The following is a 25,314-nucleotide window of genomic DNA, read 5'->3' as shown; positions in this document are numbered from 1 at the left end:
ACTCCCTCGTGTCAACTGTCCACATGTGCATCTCGTAGAACGTGTACACATTCTTGGCTATGAACTTGAGGTGAGCTTCATCCCGTTTCCGCATCCAGGCCCCATGCCCGGATACAGGATTTCTCTTGGCATCCTTCTTCATCTTCTCGTAGTCGGGGTCGATGATGGCCGAGGTGAGTTCAACTAGGGAGTCATTCTTCATGCTGCCCCAGACCTTGTAGTGGCCATGTATTTCGACAAGGTTCTTGCAAGCCAAGCCTATAACCCAGAGCACTTTTACATCGTCAGTGATTTCCACTGTAGAACTTGTAGTCGGTGCTATTGACACACCAGGCGAAATGGTCGCAAGGCTTTGTGGCCATGCAGTAGTGGTAGATGAGGACATGATGGAGCACGCAGAACTGGGCGACGGTAACCTTCTGATCTATCCCGGGAAGACCGCTGGTGTACTAGACGTTGATGCCGACCACTTTGTACTTGTCCCGAGTAAGCAAGTGATCCACGGTGTTGATGTACTCCTCCACCACGGCCAGGTCGATGGTGTACACCACCGAGAGATCCGTCTCCCTCGTGTAGGTCTCCACTTGATGCACGCCGAACTCCATTGGAGTGCCACCAGATATCCTCTCTGTATGTGTCATTGTGGGTGTGCTTGTTGTGTTGTGGGGCACAATCGAATGGTTGAAGAGATTAAGGTTATAATGGTTGCGGGAATTAAATGGAAAGCCGGACGGCCTGGAATATCGGCATGCCCAGATGGCAGTTTTTGTAGCGCCTAACTCCATCGTGCCGCACATAACTGCATCGTGGTGATGCGTTTGGCTCAACCGCATGCATATTGGCCCCCCCAACATGATCGTGCACCAGCCCCAAGACCTGGCAGAGCGCGCGTGGAGGGACACGAGCGGAGCGCTCCACGGCCGCCTCAACGGAGAGCAACCATATGCATATAGCAGTTGAACATGCCGGGAAAAGCCGTCCACAAGCTGAGCGTTCGAAGGGACATGATCAGAGCACGCCATGGCGCCTAACAGTGAGCACAACACGTCGAGGACACGAGCAATGGCCGGCACGGTGTGGTGAACGCGGGCAACGAACAAGGGTGCACTGGCAAATTGTGTGGGGAGACTGATAATAACAAAGACATTTCCTACTAATAAGTTATGTGTGTTGTTGGAAAACGATGCTTGCTGGTAAATTATTGTCCGCCATTCTTGAAATCATCATATGACGTGTTCCTTAGTTTAATCATTTTCCATGATTTTCTCAGTCTGCACAACATCTACGCTCTATGTGTACAGATAATATTCTTTACCATGAATAGTGTGCTTTGCTGGGCACACAAGTATATCGATCATAGCCTGGGCGAGCAATGTGCCCGCACGCATCGTGCAAGAGGTTCCTTCTATGCTAAGTTTCCACGAATTGATGGTGTTTTACGAACACGCCGCCGTTTCCCGCCACTTCCTCATCGGTTTCCCGCCACCACCCAGCGATATTGCGCAAAAAACTAGGCAAAGCGCGAGACACCAAGGCAACAAGCGCAGTCTATGGCCCCTCTACCTTTTCCAAGCATGCCAACACACCGGAGCGTCGCCTCTGCCATCAATCTCCTCAACGAGAAAAACGAGAAAGCGCCACGGCCCATCCATGCCGAGGGTGTCCCTAGCAACGTGATGGACGATGCTATGTTGTGCGTCATCGCCAGGGTTGAGCAGACCATTGGCACACAGGGCTTCAGCGCCACGATCAGGATAGGCATGTCAGCGTCGAGAGGCTACAGCTCGCCACACAACATGATCAGTGGTGTTCTGCAGAGCAAGCTAGGCGCGTCCGGCCCGATAGACTGCGGCTCGCCACACATTGAGATTGTTGGAGCGCCGTAGAGCGAGAGGCATGGCACGCCGCACAGCAAGAGCCGATCCATCGGCGCTTGCCTGCTGTCGACAGGGCATCGCAGCTGGGTACATGGCCCGTCAGTAGCCCCATTCCTCGCCAGGAGTTGGCAGAGGCCCTCTATGTCATACTTGCACAAAAGGCCAGCCATGCCCTACTTGCACCGAACGCCTGCTGCGCCGTTCACCTGGGTCGCATCATTCGCCTTGTCGGCGGCCCGCTCGATGCCAACATGCTGGTCGCTAGGCTCGACCACCTCCTTGGCCTAGGTGTCCACCTAGCGTAGTAGAGGAACAAGACTGTCGCATCCTCGAGCTAGTGATCTCTGATGAGATAGCCAACTTGGAGCTCGAGATCGCGCTCCAGATGTACCGCCAGTGTGTCAACCGCTTGGACGAACTCCTGCACAAGTTCAGGTAGAGCCAAGAGCTACCGTAGGCAAGGCTGCTCATCATGGACGTGTTTTATTTTGTTGAGTCGTTTCGACGTGGATCACCATGTATTCACAACAATCATAATATTCCTCTGTTTATTGCTCTCCTTTCAATGTGTGTACTCTATTTTTCATTCTTATATATTGTTCTGTTTGAATGTGTGTATATATGCTTTCCATTCTGTATATATGGATAATAACAGCTAGATACAAATTAGTATACGAAAACTGATATAAAAATGGAATTCATAATATATATTAATTGTTCATTACTTCATCACAAAATATATATAATATCATCACATATACGTGATGATACTTAGTATGCCGGCAGCCCCTTGCTAGCAGCTCCATGGTGCATGGCGTCTTCCCAACGCGGAGACAGTACTCTGCCTCCTCCGCCCCATAGCGCTTGATGTGCTGATCTGCCTCTTGTTGGTGGATGCATGCAAACGATCTTGCCATTTCTTTGGAAGCACACCAGGTCTCCTCGTCGGTGGAACGCTGGAGCTTATTGTCCAACCTCCACACGGCGATGAGGCGCCTAGCGCCTTTGGCCTTCTTGGCGAAGTACCGGTCATCTTCGTACACCTCCTCCGCACATCGATGCGCCCGCACCCAAAGCTCCACCGCCTCCTTTTTCCAGGCAGCCTCACGGGCTTCACAGGCAGCCTGGTACCTGGCATCCTCCTCCGTAATCTCCTTCTTGATGCTACTTACTTGGCTTTCTCAGCCGGCGGGAGCGACTTCCATAGACAAAGCTTGTACTGGCCCCAAAACCACTCCAAAGTTTGGGGGTCCGGCGCAACCTTGTCCGGCGGCGCGTAGGGGTCCTCCTTGTCGCTGCTCTGCGACTGAGCATCCTCCGAGGGACGACGCGTCCTCATCGCCGCGTGGGCAGATCGGCGACACCATGGCAGAGTTTTGTGTGAGAGAGAGGGGGGGAGTGAAGTGAGGATGTAGATGAGAATGCAGGCGATACGACATGAGCAAGGAAGTATTTATTGGCTGTCGGAATCTAGATCGACGGGAACAGTACACACGCCCGTCGCCGGAATTTACGAGTACTATAGCTTGAATTGCACACGATTCCCACAACAGAAGACGTGTGTGAAATTAATCGCTGAGGTTTCCAATACAGGACCATGTTTGATTAATAACCCGCGCCACTCACCTTCCAAACCTCAGGCGTGAAATAGATTGCCAATCGTGTCGGGCCTAGTTGTCTTGCCAGATATTTAAATTTTCTTTCCACATGTAAGGCACAAATACGTATTTTGTCTTACCATTATATTATTGTATAATGTAATGTAATGTAATACATAAATGATTTTCCCACCCATGATGGTTTGCTGTTGCATGTACATGTGGTTCAATTTGAATTACGACCATTAAATGGCTAGAAAATCACTTAACTGTCTTAAAAAGGTCAAGTGCCCCCTAAATGTTTTCAAGTTTTAACATGGCAATTGTATTAGTGCATGCTAACGGTAGAAAAAGTTTCGAGGCAATACGAGGAAGCTACCGCCGGTTCATCAACAAACATGCATTTTTCCCTCTCGGAACCACGAGCCTTCTCGTGAGATGCTCCGGTTCGTGAGGGGTGTGTGTCCAAACTTTTTTCAAACAGGCAAATTTTTTTACCACGGCATATTGGTGCCATGCCATTACATCAAGCAAGGTTCCATGTATTTCTGATCCTTTTTTTATTTTTGGGAATTTAAAAGCCATGGCACTCGATGTATCCGTCCAAGCTGTGACACCAGTATGTTTGTAAATTCCTTTCAATTTACTGCACAGGGCATTAACTCGCACATGAGGACACAAGTATGATTCTCCAAACCATTATGGTTAGCTGTTGCATGTACATGTAGTTCAAATGTGAATTACGGTCATTAAATGGCTAGAAAATCACTTAAATTCTTAAAAAGGTCAATTTCCCCTGAAAATTTCCAAATTTTAACATGACAGTTGTATTAGTGCATGTTAATGGTAGCAAAGGTTTTGAGGCCATACGAGGAAGCTACCGCCTGTTCGTCATCAAACATGCATTGTTCCCTCTCGGAACCATGAGCCTTCTCGTGAGTTGCTCTGGTTTGTGAGGGGTGTGTGTCCAAACTTTCATCGAACATGCCAAATTGTTTACACGGCATCTTGGTGCCATGAGATTCCATCAAGCAAGGTTCCATGTATTTCTGATCATTTTTTTATATTTAGGAATTTAAAAGCCATGGCACTCGATGTTTCTATCCAAGCCATGACATCGATATGTTTTAGAATTCCTTCCAATTTGCTGTACATGGCATTAATTCGCACACGAGGACACAAATATGATTTTCCAAACCAGTATGGTTAGCTGTTGTATGTATATGTAGTTCAAATTTGAATTACGGTCATTAAATGGCTAGAAAATCACTTAAATGTCTTAAAAGGTCAAACGACCCCTGAATTTTTTCAAATTTTAACATGATAGTTGTATTAGTGCACATTAAAGGTAGAAAAAGTTTCAAGGCCATTAGAGGAAGCTACTGCAAGTTTGTCATCAAACATGCATTGTTTCCTCTTAGAACCACAAGTCTTCTAGTGAGATGCTCCGGTTCGTGAGGGCTGTGTGTCCAAACTTTCGTCAAACAGGCCAATTTTTTTACCACATCATCTTGGTGCCATGCCATTATGTCAAGCAAGGTTTCATGTATTTCTGATCATTTTTTTAATTTTTTGGAATTTAAAAGCCATGGTACTCATTGTTTGTGTCCAAGCCGTGACACCAATATGTTTGAAAATTCTTCCCAATTTACTGCACATGGACTTAACTTGCACACAAGTACATGAATATGATTATTCACCCCATGATTGTTTGTTGTTGCTTGTACAAGCAGTTCAAATTTGAATTACGGTCATTAAATGGCTAGAAACTCACTTAATGTCTTAAAAAGGTCAAATGAACTCTTAAAATTTCCAACTTTTAACATGATAGTTGTATTAGTGCATGTTAATGGTACAAAATTTTCTCGTACATTTAAAACACCATCTGTTGCCACTGTACTCCAAAATCATCTTTCATAGCTAATACAAAAAATCAACTACAGCAGTTTCTTATAAGAACCGTTTGTGATGAAAATTCATGGGTCAATTTATGTCTTCCTCCGCGAGCTTCGCCGGCTTCGTCTGCTCAAGTGTTGGTAACCCCCAAATTCATGAATCGTCGATCCCCATTCCCCAACCCCTTCTTGCAAAGAATGGCATGATGGAGACGCTTCATGAGGGCCCGTACGATCTCCGTGTCCTCCCCGAGTGTCGCCGCCTCAGCCGAGAGCGCAGCCGCATCCGCATTGAGCATGGTCGCATCCGCCGAGTGGGCGTCTGCGGCAGCCGGCAGGGCAACTGCAGCAGCCGAGATGGCTGCAGCGGCTGCAAACACTCAGCGCGCTCGAGCAGCCGTCCGTGGCGCCAATGTCGCCCTGGCCTGGATCGAGGACGCCCACGCCAATATATTCCAGGCCTCCTCAGAACCAAGCATGCACCCCATGTCCGAAAAGGCAGCGGAGGCCATGGAGCACCTCCTTCCTCATGAGATCCCTGAGCGGGAGCTAGAGATGCATGAGGCAATGGAGATCGAGGAGAGCTGGGAGGAGGAGTTGTGTTGGTTCAGCAGGAGATAGATAAGAGCCTGTCCATCAAGGAATCGGCGGTGGAATACGAAGGCGTGGTCTGGCGCTACCACTACTACATGTACTACAACCTTGAGGGCGGCGCCGAGGATGAGGACAAGGATGACGACATGGTCGACTTCAGCCTGGGGGACGTGGAGTCCACCAACGGCGGCATGTCACCAGGACAAGTCATCGATGTCTCATCTTACACCGGCGAGGCATAGGGTGGCGCATTGCCGGCTCTCTTAAAGTTGTGCGTACTTAGACTTTGTTAATTACGCTGGTGTTTTGTTAGAGCAATGTTCTGGTCAAGTGACTTTGTTTAATTACTAAAATTGCTCGATTCAGTAAGTGTGGTCTATGTGCTGTAGGCTCTTTTGTCTACCAAAATTAGCAAGCGATGTTAAATTATGCAATGATGTGGATGATAACCATAGCCATGGAAATTTTAACAAATATTTGAATGCTCAAACTCATCGCATGTGCATAAAGTAGAAGAATCATTTGCGATGCAGACATTTGTTCAAAGTGAATGGTGTCCGGCGGCTCCGCGTGCAAAGTTTCCCTCCACCTTCAAAAAAAAATGCCTGCCGCTGAAATATCTAACTCTCCCCCTCTCCACCCCCTTTTATCCTCAACCACATGTCACATTTCCCCTATTTCCTCCTTCCTTCCTTCCCAAGCTATAACTGCTTCCTCGCTCTCGTCGTCTCGCATCCGACCGCCGCGGTTGCCATGGTCTTCTTCAGTGCCCTCTCCAGCGGTTCCTCCTACAGTGACGACTCTTTCACCAGTCGGGTATGCCTCTATCCTCTCTCTTGGGTTATCATTTGGAATAAAGGATTTTAACCCGGCGGCCGATTCGAGTCATTTCTTCCTCTTGTAGCTCCCTAGGACATTCACTTGCAACAAATGGAGCGAGGTGGCTGAAGATGTGCCTGCTCGTTGTCACCATCAATCTCCATGCGTGAAGTTAGTTTCTTTTGAATCTGTGAACAAAGGGAAGAAGTTTCTGGCATGTGCAGAGAAGGTTAGCCCCACTTTCATTATTACACAAATCATTTTTAGATGTGATTCAGACACTATCACTATGCTATGTTATTCTGGATGTGATTAAGACAGTGTCACAGTTTCTACCAAGTATCTATAAATGTTGCGATCTCATGAGCAGTGCCCTGAGAATATTATTTGGCACCGCTTCAGCAGTTTGTGCAACCAACTTTGCTCCACACATCCGACAAGCCAAGCAGTAAAATACTAAAACTTTATGGCACGAAGGAAATGGGCATCGGAGCAACTAGGTGCTCCGAAGTCTGGTTCCCTCAATTTTTCCTCTGTCATCGGCTCGGCAGTGCAGGGCACCGATGCCAAATGTAGCAACAGTTCTTTTGACACCGGTTTTGGCATACATAGTGGACGGCCTTAGTAAATTTGTGCATGTACACACCTATTAGTATCAATTTGATATCATCCAAACACTGTCACTATGTTGTTGCAGTTACATTTAGCTTCCTCATAAAATGTTCAAGTTGTTATTTATAGTACATGACTAAGAAGTTGTAGCGTTGTTGCAGTTAGTTATAGCTTGTGGTGTTTCTAAATTTGGTTGTTGTCTCAGTAGCAATTAATTCATTTGCACATTGATCTTTTTGAGAAGATATGTCATAATTAACATGTTTCTTCAGTTTTTCAAAATATTTATGTGGTTATTTTCTATGTTGCTAGAAACCCATTTTTCCTACAATTGTTACTGATTTAGTTTTAAATATTGTAGGATGAGAGGAAGTGTTTTTACCCGGAGTGGGTTGATCAAGAGTGACCACAGTCTTTGAAGATGTGCCCAGCAAAGCTCTGGAGCATGTATGAGGAAGAGAACAGAGATAGGCTTAGAGAAAGTGGTGTCGACGCTGAAGAATATTTCAAGATACGTGAAAAAAGAGGAAGATGGAGAATGAGCTCAGATTTTTTAAATTAGACTTTGCTAAGATGGTGTTGGCGAAGGAGGAGGCACTTTCCCAGTTGGCCAGTGCAAAACAGGTTCATACTAAACTGAATGTAGAGGTGGAGAAGACGAACTTGGATGATCATGGATCAGTCGATTAGGGAAATGAATATATTGTTCTAATATTGTGCTTATGAAGGTGAACTAGCCATGTGTTTTACTATGCTGTTTTCACGTAGCTATCGTACTATGATGTTAAAATATATTTATGTGCCTCATATGAAATTAGAAAACATATGTTCGATACGACATGCGAATTTTCTTAACACTGGAATGATTAATAGTAAACTAATAAACCTACTAAATGGGTCATGGAACTTTACAGACGGTTCTAGTAGTAAAAGCGTGTGTGATGGATAGCCCAATGTCATACAGTTTTCTTCATCGAATCATATGTGATATACTTGAATAAAGCAGACAGTTAACAGAGACAGAGCGGGTGTGATCGTTACAACTATCACACACGAGGCTATATAGACAATTGTGTGTGATATAGATATGAACAAAAAAAATTGTCTGAGATTCACTGTGTGGGATGTGCAGATGAACGAAAACGTTTGTCTGGAATTCACTTTGTGGGATGTACATACGAACGAAAATGTTTGTCCGGGATTCACTGTGTGGGATGTACATACGAACGGAAACGTTTGTCGGGGATTCATTGTGTGGGATGTACATATGAAAAGAAATGTTTCTGGGAGTCACTTTGTGGGATGTACTTACGAACATAAATTATTTGGCCTGTATAATTGTATGTGATGGCTAGCCTGATCGCACACGAGCTTATTTTGACAGCGTGTGTGACCGGAGGGCCTATCCCTGACGGTTTCTGGTTCGTGTGGGAACGACCCCCCTATCGCACAGACATGTAAGGTGACAGTTTAAAACTCTCGTCACGGAAAGGGGTTAAAAATCGTTTCTATAGCAGCTCGGTCTACCAGTGGATTCGATCAAGCGGCATTGATGTGAGACTTTCTTATATTTTTTCTTCTCAAATGAACCCCGTTCATTATTCTTTTCACCGTCCAAAGTGCTAAGACCATGGCTCACGCTCAAGTATTGCGTGGGAGTTGAAAACTGAAGCGAGAAAAGTATGATTTAATTACTTGGTTTGGCTTAAGGGTTGTTCATCATTTGGTGCCTTTATGCTAGGAAGAATGAGTGTGCTATGCTATTCGTGATTAAGTGTGTATAGATCATGTTCTTTAGCTTCTTTATTTTGGAAAGGCAATGATTGTTTATTTGCATGCTAGGTAGCATTCAACATCAATCTTCCTGTTTACATAATTGCTCTATGATTTATTCTCCATTATTTTTCTGCTCCACTATATTATTATCATCCACTATTTGCTTTTAACCTTGTGACTAGCAAGATGAGGGGATTGACAACCCCTTGTCAAGTTGGGTTTAGGGATTTATTTTGTTTCTGTGCAGGTGATGCTTATGTTGATGGTTTGTCGACTCCTACTAGTTTGATTAAACATTGGTTCTTAACTAAGCTAAATACTTCTGTTGTTGTGATACATCAACCTTCCTCTCCCACGGGAGTAGAACAACCCCACATGCAGGGCAAGGCTGGGCATGCAATGTTCACACACCAAGTCGGGCGCATGGGTGTACTTGGAATGCATGAACGAAGCAGCCTGGCATGGGGCAAACATTGGTGAAAGGCTGACACGGCCTCACCCATAACGCAGAGAAGCACACAAGACAGCGCCCACGGGCATGAAGAAAACCACCACAAAGGTACCCCAATCGTGTTGGCAACCCACACATCATGGAACCCCGGTCGTGCAGTGCGGAGCGGCCATGGAGATCGGACGGTGTAGAGCACACCATGGAGCCATCAGCACGAGGTAAGAACCAAACGAATCACACAGAGGGCACGCTCGCGCGACAAAGCCCCCAAGAGGCAGGTACTACTAGCATCCTCTATAGGAGTAATTAGATAAAAATCCATATTGATCATGATCATTGGCCATTATATGGAAGAGATGATGGAGGAGGAGAGCATGATTATGATTCTATTGAATACTTCTTGGAAGCAGGAAAATAGAAGAATTAAGCAGAGATTTTAATCTCGACTCTAACACCGTTTTGCAGATTATAAAAGAATATATAATGAGCATTTGCAGGTACCAAAAGAAAAAATGGGAGGAGTACACCGAGCGTAGTAAAGATGAAAGCGTGTGTCCTCCATAAATAACTGTTGCAATGAGAGAAAGTAAGCATGCCTATGTTCCATAATTGCCTTACCGAGTGGGTAGCGCTACTTACTATGGAAAGTTAGTGGCTTGAGAAGAAGAAAAATACGAAGGCATAGGTAAGGTAATGTATTTTTAAACTCCAAGAGACGTTGCTGAATAACTTGTTTCACCTAAACTATCAAGTGGCAATGTTATTCAACTGGAAAAAGAAGCAATGTCCCTCGACAATAGTAGTATTAAAGGTAAGGACGTGGGAAAACATTTCTTGCCATGTTCCTTCAAAGGTATGTCTTAGTACAGTTGATGTGAATTTACCTCCATTTCAGGCGCGAAGGTTTCAGCCATCCATTTTACACCAAGATTTAGCTTGGCACCTTTCTCCTTTAGAAACTTTCTTATGTCCTGTTGCACGTGTTTCAGATAAGGATTCTACCAGGACTTCTTGGCCTCCCGGTGGCGCAATGTAGACTTGTCCTCCAAACGGGTGACATAAAGCTCATCAGGGAGCCTCTGTGTTAGGACGACGTTGGCTGAGGTGCTGGGGAGCACCGGTGTCCATGGCGTTGCATAACTAATAACGAGCTCGGTCAATGTCCCTAGGTGCAAGGCTGGATTAGCCATGCTGGACATCAGTGATAGAGGATAGGGTTCTTTACTTGTTCGGTCGGAAAATTAACCACCATGGTGTTATCTTCGTTCTCGGTCTCTTGGTTCTCTGTACTACGAGCCATGTGATGTGGTCACCTATTACAGGTAGGGTCAAGGACCCATCATTCAGGACCCATATGGGGACATCACCATCATAGGTATGTCCCTGGACTATGCCAGCACTCGGATGCATACTTGAGGAGGATCACTCGGATGGACTTGCAGTACTCGGACAACCACACGTTAGTCGGCGGACCATCAACCACTCGGACGCACAGGGCAAGAAGGCGTCGTGGGAGCTACAACGGTCGAGGGGTCCTAAGTCAGCCACTAAATAGAGTTATAACTACCGTTACCTGTAACTGCTGTAGTATAGGCTCATTATACTACACTGCCTCAATCAATGGCATTAATGGCCCCGGCGGCGTGGGAGACATGGGGCTGTGTCGGACTCTATATAAGCCGCACCCCTCTCCACAGCCGGAAGGTTCAACTCTGTAATCCTATCTATCATATCGAAGCAAGCCTCGGGGCACAAGACGTATGGCTTTTACCTCCACTGAGTGTGGGGCCTGAACTCATTAAGCACCGTGTGTTACACCTATGGCAATGCCTTTTACTCTGCCCTTTTACTCTTGTGGTTCGTCGCCTCTCTCCCCCATGCTGTCCAAAAGAACTGCCCCGTCGCCCTACTTCTCCGCGCTGAGCCACGCAACGCCGGATGCCCCACAGCGTCGCCATCTTCAACGTCTTCATCGTCGGCTGCCAGAGATCGCCATCGCAGCCCAATCGTCTCCAGCCCTCCCTTGAGCTCGCTGACCCGCCCAGCGTGCTCACTGTGAGGCCACGATTCGAATCATCCTCTCCCATGACCCGTTTTCTCATCGTAGCCATTGATTCACCAGAGATTGAAACATGCCGCCACCCAAGCTCGTCGCCGACATAGCTCTGGTGATCGGCAGGTCCCCTGCGCGTGCCGGTTGAGTTTGTGTGCTCCAGTAGATGTCGTAGGTGCCCTGCACACATCGCCATGACCACCGTAGCTCCAACCCCGAGCTTAACCAAAGATCCCGGCTTCCCTAGCTCCTTCCACCTACACTGTTCGACAAGGACGAGCGTCCGCAGCACGTAGATGCCCTCTGCCGGCCATTTGGCCGCCGGAGAAGGAATCCCCAGCCCTCTGCCGCATCTGGTCGTCGTCAGCGGCTAAACGCTGGTGGGTTGACCCTATTTGACCGAGGTTAGACCTCCCTATGTCAGTGACGTGTGGGGCCAGCCCTCGACTAACCCTAGGTTAGGGTTTAATTAGCATTAATTAACAATGTTAATTAGTCTACACAGTGACGTGTGGGGCCCGCCTTGATTATTTCCATATTAGGATTAGTTTTAACCCTAAACACACTATTAACTGGATGTGTCACTGACCAGTGGGCCCCACTGGTCAGGTTTAGCCCGGGCGGCTTTGCTGACTTGCTGACGAAGCATTTGCGCAGTGCTGACGTTAGAATAGCTTTTCTGGAATTTAAATAGAACTTAGATGATTTATTTATTTCCGAAAATGACCTAAACTTCTAAAAATCATAGAAAATAAACCGTAACTCCAAATGAAATAATTTATTTATGAAAAAATATTAGCAAAATATGAAGAATCTGTTTATGGCATTTCCATGTGTTTTTGAACAACTTAAAAACACTATATATGGCAATTTCATTAAATGGCATTTTAAATGTCCTAAGTGGAGTTTGAATTTGAACCTTGGTTCAAACCAACTTCATTTAAATTGTTGCTAGCTACATTAGCTCAAATCACAGCATGTTGCCATGTCATGCTCATGCATTGCATTGATTGTGTTCCCTCTTGTTTGCCGGTGTTTGTCCCCTGTCAGTAGACGTTGTTCGGACAATGTGATCGATGACACTGATGAAGACCCAATGCTATCTTCAGAAGTGCCAGGCAAGCAAACCCCCTTGAGCATTCCGATACAATCCCACTCTCTCGCTCCTGCTTTCTTTTATTGCATTAGGACAATAATGAAGGAAATCTGCCCTAGAGACAATAATAAAGTTGTTATTTATATTTCCTTATATCATGATAAATGTTTATTATTCATGCTAGAATTGTATTAACCGGAAACTTAGTACATGTGTGAATACATAGACAAACAGAGTGTCCCTAGTATGCCTCTACTTGACTAGCTCGTTAATCAAAGATGGTTAAGTTTCCTGACCATAGACATGTGTTATCATTTGATCAATGGGATCACATCATTAGAGAATGATGTGGTGGACAAGACCCATCCGTTAGCTTAGCATAATGATCGTTTAGTTTTATTGCTATTGATTTCTTCATGACTTATACATATTCCTCTGACTATGAGATTATGCAACTCCCGAATACCGAAGGAACACTTTGTGTGCTATCAAACATGACAACGTAACTGGGTGATTATAAAGATGCTCTACAGGTGTCTCCAAAGGTGTTTGTTGAGTTGACATAGATCAAGATTAGGATTTGTGACTCCGTGTATCGGAGAGGTATCTGTGGGCCCTCTCAGTAATGCACATCACTATAAGCCTTGCAAGCAATGTGACTAATGAGTTAGTTACGGGATGATGCATTACAGAACGAGTAAAGAGACTTGCCAATAACAAGACTGTACTAGGTATGATGATACCGATGATCGAATCTCGGGCAAGTAACATACCGATGACAATGGGAATGACGTATGTTGTTATGCGGTTTGACCGATAAAGATCTTCGTAGAATATGTAGGTGTCGGATGTGGGGTTCCGGCAAACGTTTAAGGTTCGAACACTGGGGTGCGCGCCAAGTCTTTCCCTCCTACCGATCTACGCTCTAGCTTGCTAAGATCTCGCGGACGAACTCGACGAACTCGCAACACAGAAAGACACGAGGTTTATACTGGTTCAGGCCACCGTTGTGGTGTAATACCCTACTCCAGTGTGGTGGTGGTGGATTGCCTCTTGGGCTGATGATGAACAGTACAAGGGAAGAACAGCCTCCTCATGTGGTGGCTAGTCCTATTTATAGAGGCCCTGGTCCTCTTCCCAAATATCGAGCAGGAAGGGAGCCAACAACGGCGGACAAATTTGAAGGGGGGCAACTAGTACAAGCTATCCTGACAAAAGCGGTCTTCGCCTGCGAAAAGCTCTGGGGTGACACCGTCTTGGGCTCCGCGATGACCTCCGCCTTGCCGTCCTGCTGGTCTTGGTCTCGTTGCACCAATATGGCAACCTTTGCCTGATGCCTCAGTACTCTTCGCCTGCGCTGGCCTCCTTAGCACCAAAGAGGAAAGAGGGACGCTGCACGCACTGGCGCCCGCCTGGCACCCGCCTGGTACCCTTCTTCATGGCTCACGTCACGAGAGCCTCGTGAGGTTTGCCCCGCCTTGATATCTCCGCTCCTCGTGAGCCTGCATGGCTAGTCCACTCCAGAGGAGGTCTTGCATCGTCTGCCTCGCGAGGCTTGGCCCCTCGCGAGGGTCTTGGGTGCCTTGTTGACGAAGATGGGTTGTATGGTCTGCTGCTTAGCCATGCTGTGGGCCGCAGGCAGGCAAGTCTGGGGACCCCCGTTCCCAGAACGCCGACAGTAGCCCGTGGACCCAAGGTGCGCTCGGGCTTGGCTTCGCGGCGAAGCCAAGGGTCAAGTTTGGAGCACCGCGTGCCCCAAAAGCCTGCGGCCTCGGTCAACGCGTGGCGGCTGATTGGACGTGGGCGTCTCCGCTTCCCGACGCTGCCTTTGAATCCGCCTGGCTATGCGGCCCCTGCGGCCTACACAGTTATTCCTCTGCCTCCTGCACCTTGCTTCCCCAATTCCCCTGCTTCCTTGTGGCTCTGCTTCTCTTCTCAAATCTGACTTGCGCTCCGCCTGCTCCATCGCCATGGCACCGAAACAAGCTGAGAAGGGGAAGAGTCCTCTGTCTCTTCCAGCTGCGCCTCCGTCCTTTGCACCGGCGCCCGGCCGGTCTCGGGTGCTCAACGACGAGGCCATGGACAAGGTGCGCCCGATGCTTGCTTCCAACTTCAATGAGTGGGGGGAGACGGTGACTTGGCCCGCGTCTCGCACTCGCACGGCTTAGACGGCCATTGAGGTCCCAATCTTCATAGATGCCCTTTGGGCAGGCCTGATTCCTCCCTTCTCCGCCTTCTTCAATGTGGTGCTTGAGCATTATCAGATCCACATGCTGCATCTCGACCCTCAGTCTGTGACTCTGCTTGCTGTCTTCGCCTTCGTGTGCGAAGCCATGGTGGGCGTCGCTCCCTCGGTGGCTCTCCTCCATCACTTCTTCTCATTGCATCTGGCCGACCCTCAGCAATGCTCGGGGTGCATGAGCTTCCAGGCCGTGGCTGCGACGGCAGGCAAGGGGATCGATCTCGAGCTTCCTCCATCCACGAGCAAATTCCGGACACGATGGGTGCTCGTCGACGCCGGCGTGCTCAGTCCTCTGCTTCAGGCACCGTCGGGGCCCGCTGTTCCTAACTCCGGCTGGAGCCAACAGCGGCTCGCGAGCCCCGGCCTTGCCCGCGTCTGGCTCAGGTTGAGGTTGCTGAAGGATCGCGACGTAACTGCACCGACGGTGGTGAAGGAAATCGTCCAACGCCGGGTCACTCCGCTTCAGCGCCATTCTCGCCCAATGTGGACCTTGCTCAGCAGCCAGGACCACATGAGGTTTCAGGAGTCCGGGCTCCTGCCCGGGACGCGGCGAACAGTGCTCAAGGTCCTGACGGGTTTCTTTCTGCCGGCCGAACTGCCTGGGAAGAACTGTTTGCTATACCGCTGCAAGAATAAGGATGAATATGTAAAGGACATGCCTCTCTTTGATGAATGGGGGCCGCGGCCGATCGGCCTCGAGGGTCCTCGTGAGAACCCCGTCGCCGTGGTTCCCTTGCCCCTGATGCTGAGCTCGCCCCAAGTGATGGTGCAGGTGGGCAAGCTCAGGCGGAGGCCGGCGGCTCGAGTGCTGAGGAGCACGTGCCGAGCGGTGATCCTGGGGCATCGTCCTCAGGAGTCTGCACTCCCCTCCCGAGGCATCGGTTGCTGAGGAGACGTTGTATTCGACTCCCGAGGCCAAGGCTCCAGGAGCCTCGGAAGGTCGTGGTGAAACGGTGCCCAGCTGTTCGCCGCATCCGGGCACCCCTGAAGATATTCTTTCGAGCTCTTCTTCGGCCCCGCTGCGCACCGGCCGTCACGTCCAGCGCTTCGGTCGCCTTTGTGTGGACTTCGAAGAGCTCCGCAAGAGGAAGGGATCCCCTAGCAGCAGCAGTATCTTTGGACCGCTGAAGCGGAGGAAGTACATCGCCGTCGACGTGTAAGTGTCATACCGCTGTGGCTCCTTGTGTACTATTTTTTTCGTCTCCTGATGTCAGTTCTTCAGGGCTCCTTCCATCAAGGCGGCCGCGCCTCCTTAGAAGTGGCCTCCTTCTTCCTTAACTCTTCCGCTGGCCACGAGCACTCCGGGTCCGCTGGTTGCTCCTGGAGCAAGGCTGGTCGAAGGAGTGCTCCTGCCTTCCTGGCGCGCTGAACCTGCAGCCTTGTCGCCCCTCCCCCTTGGCCTGGCGTGGAGCCTGGCAGGCGTGCCCAAGACTCCTCTGCTGGTCTTTGACGACAATTTGTTGGCTTCGATCCTCGGCTCCTCTTCAAGCAGTGAGCCCCGACCGGCTTGGGCTTCTCGCGAGGATGGGCTGGTGTAGGGTGTGGCGCCAGCCCCCAGCCCCCTGCCGAGGGGTGGCGCGCCACTTGGCGCCCCACCCGCAGCCCCCGAGGTGGAGGACGAAGAAGGCCGGGCGTTCGATCTTGAGAGCGGGCGGAGCGTGGTTTGCCATGAGCTCTTCCAGGAGGCGATGAGCGTGATGAGCCGACTTGGTGAAGAGCTCGCGAGTGTCGATTCGCGTCTTGAGGCTGAAGGTCTCCGGCTGGCGGAGGAGCGGCGCAAGCTGAAGGTGGCCATCAACCTCGGCCGCTATCAGCGTGACCTCGAGAATGCGAAGGCCGAGGCATCTCTCAAGGTTTCCTACGAAGCCCGCTCACGAGCCTTGGAAGAGGCTCGCGAGGCTAATCGCCGCCGCGAGGCTGCGGAGAAGCACGCATGGGAGCTCCAGGCCTGGAGCGTGTCTCTTGAGCACCAGGTGGAGGCGCGCAAGGCCGCTCTTCATCGCTAAGGGGGACGCCCGTGGAGGAAGAGGAGGTCCGGAAGTGTGAGGAGGCGCTGGCCCTGGAGGCCATGGAGCGTAGCCGTGAGCTCGAGCAACTGGAGACGAGGGGGTGTCAAGTTGCCCAAGGAGAAGACGCCGTCGGGGCTCGCGAGACTAGAGTTGAGGAGGAGGTGAACCGCCAGGTGGCCGAGGTTCGCACGGACCTGGAGGGCAGGTACGACCTGAAGCTGAAGCTCGCGGGCGTGGAGGACGAGGGCAGGGCCGCTGCCCTCAGGCCTAGGTTGGATGAGGCTGAGAGGCGCGCGGATGCCACGGCCGCCGCCCTGGTCACGGCGCAGGCGGACTTGGCCTCCGCCCGCGCCGAGCTACGTTCCCTCCGGACGTGGGTTGATGACGCAGAGGCCGTCGCGAGGCAAAACACGGAGGAGGTGCTCCAATGTCGAACGCTGGAGCGCGAGCATGCCCCTATGCTTTAGGATCTCCGGAACAGGGCCAACATCGCCCTGGGCCATATTTGCGACGTGGAGGCGCCGACCCCTCACTCAAATGATTATGCAAGCCACCTGACCTTTTTCACCGAGGTGGTCACGCGCCTGGAGGCTCGATCTGCCAGAGCTCGCCAGCTTGTGGAGGAAAGGGGTCGTGGCCTGCTCAAGCGAGCTTTCTCCCGACCCTAACTTTGATTTCGCCGCCGCCATCGCCCACGTACCCACGACCGTCCGGGGCGACCTAGCGCGTTGGGTTGAGGACAATGTGGACGCGTTGGTCAGGGCCTTCACTTCCGAGGATGACACGGTGGTGGTCGCCGCAGACGAAGGCGCCGTGGTTGACGACGGCGTCGGGGGCATCGCCGATGGCGGCGACAATGCCGATCAAGACGATGACGACGCGAGTGACGCATCCACGGGTGACGCAACAAGCGACATTTCTGGCTGATCCCTTGTTCTCCTTTCATTTCACCCTGCGCACAAACTCGGGCGTGGCCCTTGAAAAACTTGTGAGAGCATTTTGAGAGGGGGAGCCCCTCATGTAAGCAAACTGCGGTTTTTACTTTTCCATGCGATGTGAGTTTGTGTCCTCGTGAACTTGTGAATCCTGATGCGAGTTTTCTGTCTTGGTTTACCTTAGTCAGCGCCAGCTTTGAGCTGGGCTGCGATGTGTCGAGTTCCTGAGAACCTTGCGGAGCTCGTCGCCCCGTTGGAAGGGGCCCACGTGAGGTGAGCACCAGTTGTAGCGTTAGCGTGCGCTTGGCGCGCGCGTGCTTCACGCAGTCCCGCTCGCGAGGAGCTCGTGGGGGAAAGGCGACGGACACGAGTCCCAAACAAAACGACATCCAGAAGGCAAGAAATTGCTCAAACGAGACAAGGCTCCCCCCGCGCGCATCGATAAAAACTCAGCTTCAACTCAAATCCAGATCCAGAAAGCAAAGTTACAGAAAGAGAGATCCAAAGCAAAAGACCGCGTCCGGCACCTAGTCTAGTCTTCTGGTCTTCAAGTATTCTCACCAGCGCGGAGCTAAGTGCTGCCACTAGGCGTGGGAGGGAGCCCCAGGGCCTGAGGCCGGCACCCCTGAGACTCCGGGGCATGTACAGCCCCAACTCATTATTACGTGAGAGTGTCACGGGCGGCGAGCTTCACAGGCACTGGGCCTTCTTCACATGTACCGGCCTTGCTTCATATCGCCAGGCGAGGGCCCCGCCTTGCGCCACTCTTGACCTCCTCTGAGCCGACCGGTCACCAGGAGGACACAGAGGAGGGAAAGAGGACGCCAGCGGTTCCCTCGGCGACCACAGGTCCTCTGCCGGGGGAAAGGTTGTCGAGGCCTCCCCGGCAGAGGGCCTACCTCCGGGTGTCGTCAGGCATCGCGCGCCGCGGGGAGGGCCCTTGCTCCTGGCTCCCTCTCGGTGGCCCCCAGTGTGTCTCCCTTGTTGGGACGGGTGCCGCCGTGCCTGGGTCGTCGATCGACGCTGCAACCTGATTCATCTGTAGTCCATGGTTAGCATTAGCCTGTTCCTGAGAGACTAGCGGTAACTTGTAGTTGCCACTGCCGGCGCGGTCGTTGTGGTTCTCCGTTGGCTCTTCGAAGGCTTCAGCTCCTAATGCCCCCTCTCCCCAATCTTCTCCAGTGAATGGGCCGAGGTCGTCCTCTCGTGCGTACCCTTGGTCCATCATGCGGGGCACGTAGGCTTCCGGGGCCTCACCCCGAACACCTCGCCGTGGTGCCCCACGCTCCATGTTGCCCCGTCCATGACGGCGTTCTGGGGATGACAATATGGCATCCGGCCGGGACCATGGGGGGCGACGCTTGCGCTTGTGCTTGTCGAGGGCGGCGTGGGGGAGTTGAAGCCCCCTACGCCGCCGGCCGTGCTGATGTTGATGAAGCCCCCGGGCGTAATCGACGGCGCGCGGACGTGGTGAGGTTCGTCACACAGACCTGCAGTGGCCTGGGGAGGATGTCGATAGCAGAAGGGTGGTGCTCCTCATGCCGCTGCGTCCAGCAGCTCGGCAACACGCTCAAGTAGCGTGTCCCGGCCGCTCTCCATCAGCCTGCATCGCAGCAGCTCCCTTGCCACGGTGAGCGCTGCCCGCATGTTTGCTTGCTCCCACCGTGAGTGCAGCACCATTGCTGCGGGATGACTCGCCGCTCTGGCCGCGGCTCGTACCTGTCGTGGGGTGAGGGTGGATGACGCCTGGCCGCGCTGCCCGCGCCCGGCGGGGTTCGGCGGCGCCCGTGCCACTTGGAGTGCACGGTTGAGACCTTCATGGGCAGGCGGCGTTGCCCGGGCTGGCCAGGCTGCCCAGCGGTCGGAGCCGACCCTTGAATTGCCAGACATCATGGCTGGGGAGCGTCGGAGAGCTGACTGGCGGAGAAGAAGCTCCAGCGCACCCCTACCTGGCGCGCCAAATGTCGGATGTGGGGTTCCGGCAAACCCTTAAGGTTCGAACACTTGGGTGCGCGCGAAGTCTTTCCCTCGTACCGATCTACGCTCTAGCTTGCTGAGATCTCACGGACGAACTCAACGAACTCGCAACACAGAAAGACATGAGGTTTATACTGGCTCGGGCCACCGTTGTGGTGTAATACCCTACTCTAGTGTGGTGGTGGTGGATTGCCTCTTGGGCAGATGATGAACAGTACAAGGGAAGAACAGCCTCCTGAGGTTGAGGTGTTCTTGTGCTTGTGGACTTATGGCGTGAGGATTCGATCTAGTTTGGGATCAGTGGTCCTCTTCCCAAATATCGAGCGCGAAGGGAGCCAACAACGGCGGGCAAATTGGAAGGGGGACAGCTAGTACAAGCTATCCTGACAAAAGCAGTCTTCGCCTGCGAAAAGCTCTGGCGTGACGCCGTCTTGGGCTCCACGATGACCTCCGCCTTGCCGTCCTCCTAGTCTTGGTCTCGTTGCACCAATATGGCAACCTTTGCCTGATGCCTCGGTACTCTTCGCCTGCTGTCAGGACCCCGATTCTAAGTCACACCGATCTAGCCTGTAACACCTCATATCACTTTGCGGCCTCACGCACGGTATTCCCACGGGTGTCGCCTTACCATGGCCCGGGACCGTTTGCGCCTTTTGGCTCACGTATATGATAGTGTCGCTAGCATCCATATGTCACAGAACCCGGGCCGACATGGCTAGTCGTGAACCCAAAGCGGCACTAACTTACGGGGACAGGCATACATGAATCAACATCGAGCATGTCTGTCAGCAATGTGTGAATCCGGGCTGTAGCACTGGGCTAACAGGACTCCGGGAACCCGGGCTGTAGCAGGCTAGGCAGGACTCCGGATGTCACCGCGTGACATTTCCTCGAAGGGACAGACACATGAACAAAGTGAATGACATGCCGGCCAGTCAGGTGTCCGAAGCAGTAGTGCTGGGCTAGCAGGACTCCGGTGAACCGGGCTGTAGCGGACTACTATGGCTCATGGAAGCACAAGACTACATTTCCCCACAAGAGAGGCTACCAAGGATAAACAACTAGGTTGTCGGATCCCACACATAACAAGCATTTCAATCATACACACAATATGCTCGATATGTGTAAATACAACATGCCATCACCACATAACTCTACGACTCAAGTATTTATTCATTAGGCTCCGAGGAGCGAGATATTACAAACATGGGTTTCTCGACCCAGCATTCAGAGCATACAAGTCAAACACATGCGGAAGCTTAACATGTCTGAGTACAGACATCTATAAATGAAAAAGGCTGAGAAGCCTGACTATCTACCAGATCCTGCTGAGGGCACAAGATCGTAGCTGAGGTATCAAGCTAAACGTCGAAGTCCACACGGAAGTACTAGCGAGACCGACGTCTCTCTGCAAAACATAAAATCAGCAAACGTGAGTACAAATGTACCCAGCAAGACTTACATCAGAAGAATCTACATATGCATCGGTATCAACAAAGGGGGTGGTGGAGTTTAACTGCAGCAAGCCAGCTTTGACTCAGTGGCTATCCTAACTACGACTGCAGGTAGCTCTTTTGAGGTGGTGCACACGAGTCCACATATTCACCATATCAATACTACACTATGGATCCGCTCCCGTCTCCCTACGAGGACGCCATCCATAGCACTCACGCTTATGTTGCGCATTTTAGAGTATCCACTTTCACTTGTCTATGAACTGTTATAGGCAACCCAGAAGTCCTTTACCGCGGACACGGCTATTCGAATAGATGATGTTAACCCTGCAGGGGTGTACTTCGTCACACACGCTCTCACCACTTACCGCCGTTTACACAGCATGTACTCGGCAACCTTCAAGCGGAAGCCCAACGTGGGTGTCGGCCACAGCCTACCTAAACACTCAAGTCTCTAGTCCAGGTTTATCGCCTATTCAGGTTCCATCCGCAGGGAGTCCGGCTGAGGTTTCCACATACGGCCCCGAACGATGTGTGCAGGGTTCCCGAGACACCAAATGGGCGGCTCGGTACACCGGGCCACGAGCCTACCGCGTCACAGCCCACGCCTCGGGTCAGCGCTGTCCACGACCTCCAGCTTACTACAAATACCAGAAACTACGTGCAACTCCTGGACAGAGGACAAGGGTGGTTAAGAAGCCGAGGGGTTCCATTGGTTTCGGGCCCAATGCGTGGTAGTAACTGTATCATTTATCACAAACACAGAACTCGGTTCCTGAGGACGGCTTCAATGAGACAACCCACCATGTACTCCTATAGGGCCTCTCACCGCTACCTTTACCAAATCGTGTTCACACACTTAGCTCACACACAGTAGGACATGTTCATCACCATTCCAACTCATCCCCGATGAATTAGACCTGACACAACTCTAAGCACTAGCAGGCATGACAAACAAGCATGAATGAGTAGGCACATCACGGTTCAAACAACTCCTACCCATTCTAGTGGGTTTCATCTATTTACTGTGGCAATGACAGGTCATGCAGAGGATAAGGGGTTCAACTACTGCAGCAAGTAACAGATGAATCGTTGTTGTCCTAATGCAGTAAAAGAGAGCAGGAGCGAGAGAGTGGGATTGTATCGGAATGAACAAGGGGGTTTTGCTTGCCTGGCACTTCTGAAGATATTATAGTTCTTCATCGGTGTCATCGAACTCATCATCGGAATCACAGCTATCGAGAGGGGACAATTACCGGCAACAGAGAAGGAAACACAATCAATGCAATGCACAATATGATGCATGTTCATGACATAGCAAAATGAGTGTGTTGGGCTAATGCAACTACAACCAGATGGGTTTGAGCCATTTGAACCAAAGATTCAACCCCAAACTCATCTTATGAATTTATATAGTGCTTTATCATGTTTTTATATTAACAGCAGGGTTAAGTTGCTTGAACATGCATGAAACCAGTACATATGGATAGATTGGATTTTTCTGATAATTTTTCATATATAATTTGTTTCATTTGGAGTTATGGTTGAATTTCTATGAATTTTAGAAGTTTTGGGTATTTTCTGGAATTTCCTGATTAAAAATAAATCCAGAAAATGTAATACTGCGTCAGCATTGCGTCACTGTGACGTCAGCAAGTCAACAGGACCGGTCCAGGTCAAACTAACCAGTGGGTCCCGTCTGTCAGTAGTTAGTTAAACTAACTAAGTTTGGTTAGCGTTAAACTAATACTAACCTAGTTTAGTTAGTGGCCTGGGGCCCACACGTCAGTGACCCAGGGGGTCAAACTGGGTCCACCCGGGGTCAATGGTCAGCGGGGTCAAACTCGCCGGCGACTCGACGCCGGCGAGGCCTGAGACGGCGGCGCGGCTCGGAAATCGCCCATGGGTGTCCAAATGGGCGGCGGAGAGGCTCTACGGGTGCAGCGCGACGAGGCGCGTCTAACGGGGCAAGCGGGAGCGGCTGGGGTGGACCGAACTCGTCGGAAGCAAGCTCGCGGCGGCGGCCGGAGTTCGGGAACATGCGGGCACGAGGGTGCGATGCACTAGGGGGCCAGTTAGTGGCTGCGTTGGCCTCTCCGTTGCTCCAGGAATATGCCGAAGGCTCAAGCTCAAGCGGAGACGCACGGTGGCTGCGAGAGCAACGTCCATGGCGGACGGCGGCGCTCGGGTACGGCGGCTGGTATAGTTAGAGGACATAAATGATCTTGGGGAGGAGGGGGAAAGTGTCGGAGCTCACAGCGATCTCAAGGGAGGACTCAGCAGGCTCGGGGAGGCGGAGACGGCGGCGATTCGCCGGTGAGGTTGCCGGCGGCCGAAGGTTGGGGATGAGCTCGGGGAAGATGCTACAGGGCTCCCGCGGTCGAATGGGTTGGTGTAGACGACGCAGAAGGCGATGGCGGTTCCTCAGGACCCATCGGGGAGGCACGGGATGGACAGTGGCCACGGTAATTTGCGTCGGCGACGACGAGCTCCGCTCAGGTGTTCTTGGGAGAGGGAGCAGAGGGCGAGGGAGAGCACAGAGAGTGAGGGAGAGGAGCGAGGGGGTCAAGAGGGAGTGTGTGGCGTCTCCTAGGACGTCCAGGGGAAGCGGCAAGCAGGAGGTGGCCGGGGCGCGTGCCGGCGTGCGGCGAACACACGCCTCGCATCCTTCTGGCGCGTGGTGGGAGACGACTGGCAGATGGGCCTGGTGGGCTGCTACAGTGCCAGGACAGCCAGGTGAGCGCCAGGTATTCTCTCTCTCTCTTTTTGTTAATGTTTTTCTATTTTTCTGTAACTTCTGGGTATTATTAAAAATACCAAAACATTTTCAAAAATCCTGAAAATAATTGTGGGCTCTGTTTGGATTATTCCTGACAGCCCTCACTTAAGTTCAGAATTAAATGAGCACTTAAAATAATATACAGCATTTAAATGCCCAATTGCAAATAGCATATGATTTAAATCAGAGCCCAAATATGTCATGGAAAAATGTGCATCACCTCTGGTTACTGTTTGCAGCATTTTCCAAGAATGATGAACATTTTTGAAAGCCATTTGGATTTACTGGAAATATTTTGGTTGAACCTAGTGAATTCCTTTAATGCTAAGGTTTAGGCAATCCCCATTTCAAGTTTCTTTCAAAGTTTAAACATGATGCACACATGAAGTTAGCCGAGTGCAATGTCAGAAGCTAGGGATGTGACAACTCACCCCCACTAAACAAGAATCTCGTCCCGAGATTCAAGTCGTGAGGTAAGAAGACAGAGGGACGCAAGCTAACACAATCTTCACGATCCAGGTTGCACTTCATAAGAACGTTGTTTCGATCATCATCTTCGTCTCAACGTCTTGCTTTGAGGACTACATCCAACATGACAATGAGTAGAAAGGGAGAATTTTAGAGGAATCGATCTTTCTGAGATTCGAGCAACTTAGGATCATCTTAATGATCACAAGATCAATTCACGGAGTGGGACATAGAAACATCTCTGGAGCTGAGAGGCAAAACATGCATCAGGAGGGACGAAAGAAACAATTTGACAAAGGTTTCAAAGCAGCGAGGAAAATTGCCATGATTCCATAATGGGGCACCTTGGAAAAGGTGACTCGTAGAATTATTCCCTCAAGTGGCAAAAGAATTACTTTTGATATAAATATCATTGAAACTCTTTATGCCAGCCTAAGGCAATCACAAACGATCGTTCGAGGGAGTTCGGGAGAACGACACACTCGGGCTAGAATGGACGATGTGGACTACCTTGTTGAAGACAACGTAAGGAATGATTTTTGCTTATCATCGGAAATGAATGGGACTCATGGTAAGTCCACCTTTGAAGATGGACCTGGACAGCAACTGCTGAGAAGGGCAGCCCATGGAAAAATGGCACGATGGGGTGCAAGCTGGGAACAAAATGCAACCGTTAGAA

Source organism: Triticum aestivum, chromosome 2D (genome assembly GCF_018294505.1).
Source record: "Triticum aestivum cultivar Chinese Spring chromosome 2D, IWGSC CS RefSeq v2.1, whole genome shotgun sequence".
Taxonomy (NCBI): Eukaryota; Viridiplantae; Streptophyta; class Magnoliopsida; order Poales; family Poaceae; genus Triticum; species Triticum aestivum.
Note: the sequence above shows the minus strand (reverse complement) of the source record.